Raw genomic sequence first — 7,203 nt, forward strand, 5'->3', positions numbered from 1 at the left:
TCTCTATAACTTGTATCTTGTTTAATCCTGCTTTACTTAATACTATAAAAGAAGAACTAAAATAAATTTGAACAGCACTTGCTTCAAGTTCCTCCAGGGGTTTGTGGCGTTCCTCAGCACCGACCCCACCCTTCCTTCAGGGACCCTGTGAGTTGCTGGGCCAGGCTCCTGTCATAAATCCCAGATTTTGTGTCACTATATGTCTAAAAACTTTCATCATTTTCCTACATAATGATATGCCACTGTTATGCCTCAAAAGATTAAAACTAATCATTGACATCAGTTATTACCCAGTCCATATTGAAATTTACCCAACTATATAAAAATGTGTTTTTACATTGATTTGGTTGAATTGGGATCCATACATATAATGTATATATATGGATGTATTCTTTTGGTACTAGAGATTGAACCCAGGTTCCTTAACCACTGAGTCATATCCCCAGTCCCTTTGCATGTTTTGAGACAGGGACTACCTAACTTGCTGAGGTTGACCTCAGACTTGCAATCCTCCTGCCTCAACCTCCTTAGTCACTAGGATTACAGACATGGGCCACCTCAACAGGGATAAAATCTCTATTTTGAATTTATCTGTGATGTCCCTAATATAAAACAGTCCCTCCCTTCTTTTTTTTTTTTTTGACATTGACTAAAAGAAATTCATCATATGACCTACAGAAAGTCTCATGTCCTGCATTTTTTTGCTTTCTTAATTTATTTTTCAGTTCCCAACTCCTGAGAACTCTAAAGTGTTGCTGTTTACATTTCATCATATCAAAAAGCACATGATACAGAACCTGAACTTCAGATAAGAGTGACCTTTGAACTCTTGAGATACCCAAATTACCCAATGTGTTCAAAGGAGATCACTCCTGGCTCTCCCTCTATTGTACATTTTCCCTGAACTTTTTAATCTAATCGTTTCACTCATTGATCTTTACCTGAATCAATGATTTCATTAGCAATTACAAAATATTATTTTTTTTCCTTTTGTCATTTATGCTACATTCATTAGTTGAATTTTTTCTATAAAATATTCCTGATCAACTAAATTCACTATGTAACAGTGGTCTACTTTATGCTTTGAATGTAACCCTTGCTGCTCTCCCACTGCAACTGATTTTTTAAATGGATGTGTTTCTTTGTCTTTCTCTCTCTGCTCCTCTCTAATCTTAGGGGAAACAGGATTACCTTTCTTCCCCATTTTAGGCAGATTTATCTGTCCCTGAGTACACACCACCATAGAAAAGAAGTAATCCAGACTTTGGGGATGGTTATCAGAAGGTCTCAGAAATGACTATCTCCAAATTAACAAGTGAATTACAACTCCAGACACGTTGAATGTAGCCTAAGAATCACCTGTTTAAAAGTCCCCTGTTCCTTCTGATGAGCAGTAGTCACAGTCTTTGGGACAGGAGTCCCCTATATTTCTCCATTGCTGCTAAAACAATAAGCCTTCTTTTTTCTTTTTCTCCGAACAATGTCCTTGTTATTGGATTGTTATCAGGGACAAGGACTGAGCTTTTGGCAACAAATTTGGCACCCCAGTTGGGACCCAAGGGCAGCCCCTGCTCCAGCTTTCTTGGGCAGGCCTGGAACCCCACTTCCATGCTGAGGATGCAAGATGGCTGGTGAACTTATTGACCATCACCTGCTGAACAGGTAGGAGATTGGTGAGTTGGTCTTGGGTTGAATCAGAGAAGCTATTCCTGTAGGAAAGGGGGTGGGGGACTGGGGAACCACTCCAGTAGCTGCTGAAGCACCTTTTGCTTTGGGGAACTTCCACCTTCCCTCCCTGTATGCTCCACAGGTTGCTCCATCATGGTCCCTTTCAGGAACAAGGAAACTGAACCGAGAAAATTCACAAAATTCATGTTATAAAACATGGAAGCATTCTGCCACTTTTCCCACAAAAAGAATAAGAGCTCTCATAGCCTTTCTTTGATTCTTGTTTCAGATGTAATGTTATATTGTGTTATTTGTGATAAGCCCTTCCTTACCTGAAGTAAGGCTCTCCCTCTCACCTTACTTCATGTTAGAATGGCTCCATAATTGGCTAGACTTCAGCTCATTTAATGTTATGTTTAAAATATTGTTTTTTTGTTGTAAAGATTACACTGATCTCCAACAGGGGATATAATACATAGCTAAATGTAATAGTTATTTTGAATTGTCAACTTGATTGGATTGAGAGATGCCCATGACTAAGAGGCTTCTGGGTGTGTTAATGAGGGTGGGTCTAGGAATGATTGGAACATGGGATAGTGAACTAAAGTGCAGACCCTCCCTAAGCATGGGCAGCACTGCCCAATAGGATGGTAACTTGGGTGGAATAAAAGTTGGAAGATGAGGAAGCAGATGCAGATGTAAGCTAGGTTCTTCTTGAATGGGATTTTGGTTGCTGTTTTGATTATTTGAGGATATGGTTTCAAAGTGGAGTCTGCCAGCGATTCTCCTGGGAGTTTCCAAAAACCTTGGTCTTAGACTAGGGTAGTGCTGCTAATTCCTCTTGTTTTGAGGGACTGCCACCTCTTGAACTGCGCAGTTTCTGGTTCTTCCAGCTCTCCTGGCTACAGAAAGTCATTGTGAACTATCCAGCTTATGGTCATGTAAGCCAATCTAACAAAACTCTTTTTTATAATTATACTTCCTGTTGATTCTGTTCCTCTTGAGAACCCTGACTAATACACTATGTAAATGTTCAAGATTATAAGAGTCATTTTTCTTGGTTCATAGCTATTATACAATCAGAATATGTTTTTCTATGTTAACTTTATTTTGTATTTTCTTTATTAAACCTCACCACTGTTGCCTGTTAGAGTTTTGCAGAGGTACTATATCTTAAAAAAGCAAAACAAACAAACAAAAAAAACACTTGCATCAATTTGAGATAATAAGCCATCACCTACAGAAAAGATAGTATATAGTGCTGACTACTGGTACTAATACTGACCCCAATTAAATCAAAGGAATAACAGTAAAATTATAGCTATAGAAGTTATAACCTGTTACTCCCTCTTAAGGACTGGTGAAATTGGCTTGTTGTATGTTTAAAACCAAAAAACTTGGAGACCAAAGTCAAGGAAATAAAAGTACCAAGGAAAAAACCAACATTGTGGTCTTTGCACTCTAGGGTCAACCAGGACCCAGAGAATGATGGGACCACTCTATGGGCCCTGCAATTCTGATGAGTCACCTGATCTGCTGATCAGGGAGATAGAGAGGACCCTAGAGAAGAGAAAGCCAACTTGGGCACATTCTGCAAAAAGAAGGGTCAATGGAGATGGCATTGTCACTGATACTTCCAAGAGAAGCCATATATAGTCATCAGAACATTAACCCATCTTGGCAGATTGTACTACTGGGAGAGGAAAACTGAAGGAGCCCAAAAGCCTCCATGCATGTCTCCAAGAGTGATCCCTGTGAAACCTCAGCTGACTCTTAAGAGTAGATAGGAACAAGGTCAGTTTTGACCAACATGGTCTTAAACATCTGGCAGGAGAATATAGCCTAAGAACAGTCCTACATGGACATTTAAAAAGAAAAATAATGTTTTAATGTAACTTAAGGTGTACACTTGTATCAGCCCTACTAAAAGTAAGTAAAGCTGGAGAATATTAAGGAAGTATTCTTGTGTGAGAGTGCCTAATAATAATGATCACAAAGGACTTCAGAGTTACCAATTATTCCTGAGATCTCCTAGACCTACAAATCTTCCTAATCTCCTACATTGATAAACTTGATCTGTTTTTCACTAATAAGATTATGGGGGGCTGGTGTTGTATCTCAGTTGTAGAGCACTTGCATAGTGTATGTGAGGAACTGGATTTGATTCTCAGCACCACATATATGTAAATGAAAATAATGATCTGTTGACAACTAAAAAATAAATGAGTTACTTTACTCATGGTTTTCAGACTGGCCACAATACTAATTGCTTTTGTGCTAATTGTTTACAAAAAAGTAATGATTTGCTGTCTTGTTTAGTGTTGGTTTAGCATGATCCCTGACTTAGGTATGCCTTCTCCAGTCACCTACCATCTGACGCTGTGGACCTCAGGAGTGCTCTGATGCTGAATGCCTTTAACTATCTACTCCTCACCTGATAGAGAACAAGGACTTTGGTAGACTTCCCCCAAATTCACCCCCTTTCAGGAGAAAGCAGTTTGGAGATGTCATTACCCACTTTTCCATTGAAACGGAATGTAGAAATTGACAGTGGGGAAATTTAACAGTGGACTACTTTATGCTTTGAATATAACACTTGCACCGCCACTGCTACTGAATTTTTACATGGTTAGGTTTTTTTTTTTTCCCCCCTCTCTCCCTGCTCCTCCCCTCCCTCATCTCATTGAAAACAGGATTACATTTCCTCCTCATTTCAGGCAGATTTATGTGTCCCTGAGTACACACCCACCATAAGAATAAATTAATCTGAACTTTGGGGATGTTACCAGAAGATCTCAGAAATGAATATCTCCCCAAATTAACAAGGGAATTACAACTCCAACACAGAACACATAGAATGTAGCCTTTGAGTCACCTCTTTAAAAGCTCCCTTGTTCCTGATGATGGGCATAATTCACAGCCTTTGGGACAGGAGTCCCATGTGTTTCTCCTTTGCTTGCAAAACAATATACCTTCTTTTTCCCTTTTTCTTAAAACCATGCCCTTATTATTGGATTGGCATCAGGAATAAGGACAGACCTTTCAGCAACATGAGCACCTCAGTGAATCTCCTTGGCTTAGTTGTCATTTTTATTATTGAATTGTAAGTCTGGTTAACTTTTAAAACTTTTGAGAAATAATTTCATTTTCTTTCTTCCTTCCTTCCTTCCTTCCTTCCTTCCTTCCTTTGTTCCTTCCTTCCTTCGTTCCTTCGTTCGTTCGTTCCTTCCTTCCTTCCTTCCTTCCTTCCTTCCTTCCTTCCTTCCTTCCTTCCTCCTTTCCTTCCTTTCTTTCTTTTTTCAATCCTGGGGATTGAACCCAGGGCTTTACACATGCTAGGTAGGTGCTTTACCACTGCGTTACATTTACAACCCTAATTTCAGACTTTAGAAAGTTGAAAAATAGACTAAAGAACTCCTGAATAGCCTGGAGTGTTGGTGACTTAAAAGTAGAATAAGGAATTCTTGAATAGCCAGGTATGGTGGTACATAACTAATCCCATTGACTCAGGCTTAGGTAGGAGGATCATAAGTTTGAAACCAACCTGGGCAATTTGGTGAGACCCTGTCTCAAAATACCTATTAAGAAAACTGAGGATGTAGCTTAGTGATAGAGTGTAAGCACAAAACGACAGATGCAGAGCTCAACAGATTCTGAGAAGTCATTTACTCATTGGCAGACTTGGGCATCACAGGGGCATATTTTCTGGATGTGAAAATGTCTCTCTATTACAGATGGGATTTTAGTTTTATGGGGTACAATGAGGGTACATTGGAACTGTGGAAATGCTCTTTGGACAGTCAGGGACTAATTGTGCAGGTTAAAACTGTAACCTAGGAAGGTAGTTGTAAAAAGGTTGAAACTCATTGTTACCTGGAGAGATGGGAACCCAGATCCTGAGGGATGAGCTCAAATCTTGCCCATTGCTTTGCTTTCTCTGGGATTCATTGTTTCCCAGCATTTCTATAGTTACTGTGTCTACATTTAGGACTAATTTGCAATGGGGGAAGGTCAAAGTCTGGAGCCCAGCATTAGTATCCACCCCCTTCCTTCAGGGCCCATTGTTATTAGGAAAAGATATACTGGGAGGTTAATGCTTGGCTAGTTTCCCCTCTCTCTTATTATAAGTAAGGTAAAATCAGGAGATGATAAGAAAGGTGCAGATTCATTGATTTGCTAATGCTAAGAAAATAATTCCAACAGGTTATACAGTTGGGACCCTATTGTCCTTAGGGTCATGTGCCCTACTCAGATTTAGGGTGTACTCTCCATGATTCCAGGAGTGTGGGTACTGGGGAGCATAGCAAGCATGATTAACCTTGGTACCATAGTTTCCTGATGTTTTAATCATCTTCATCCTTGACAAATTATGCAAAATAAGAACAGAAATTAAATTAACAGTATAGTTATAAGTAGTAACCTAGTTACAAGTCTAGAGAAGAAATTCCTTCCCTGAATCTGCCCCAAACTTCTTCATTATTAAAAGTAGGTGTTTTTGCATTGGCCATGGCCAGAACCTAAGATTGGAATTTTAACACATCTACAGAGGCATTATGAAAAGGATCTAGTCCCATTTGGTGATTACATACATTTTGCCCTTAAATCTCAGTATCGTTATATGGAACTCTAGCAACACAAAATTGGGTAATGTTATAATGAATGACATTGGAGTCTCTGAGCCCTTCGCAAATCTTGTACTTGTTCACCTAGCCATGTAAGAGAATCTTTTAGTTGTTGAATTTCGCTTAAAATTTCCTGGTCAATATGTACTTGAGTTTGCCAGGACTCGTTAAATTCTTTTGAAATTGTTGGAGGAAATGTGTTGTTTGTGCCTGCTGGTGCAATACCAGCACTGCAGTAGATGCAGAGGCGATTATCCCAGCCAAGAGAACAATGCCCTCTATTAACCATGAAAACCATGAAATGAAGCACTTAGTATGGTTTTTTTAGGTGCCATAACAGCTCTTGCATGAATGCTACTAAAGGTATTTCTTGCCATGATTCTTTTAATTTTCAGGGAGCCAGGTGGCTGCTGACCTTTTGAGTATCATAACAGTTTGTCCTGGACTCTGCCATATCCTCTGATTGATACATTATTGTAACATGCAATTTCACATTTAACATGATATATATTTTGTATTTTAACAGGTCCAGACAATAAAACATAGGCATTTAATACACATGCTGTGAGATAGGACTCCTTAAGAAAGGAAATAATGAGATTGTTACTATACTGAAAATCAAGGTTACTATACTGAAAATCACCACTCCAGGTTTGAAAAGGATCCTGAGTTAGACCTATTTTCCACATAATGGTTCAAATTGACCCAAAGTCCATTCTCAGGGCTGGAGATGATAATTCTCCCTAAGACTGTGATGGCAAAACCAGACCTGGTTGTCAATTTCCCTCCCCATCTCTGACTTTTCCAGGGAACCTAATTAACCATGTGACCCTAACTTTTAAATGTCAATAACTGTCCTGAGAGCCTGACTGCTTCCTCCTGAAATGTAATAGATATCTGTGAAAAGAGCTGT

Source organism: Sciurus carolinensis, chromosome 13, assembly GCF_902686445.1.
Source record: "Sciurus carolinensis chromosome 13, mSciCar1.2, whole genome shotgun sequence".
Taxonomy (NCBI): domain Eukaryota; kingdom Metazoa; phylum Chordata; class Mammalia; order Rodentia; family Sciuridae; genus Sciurus; species Sciurus carolinensis.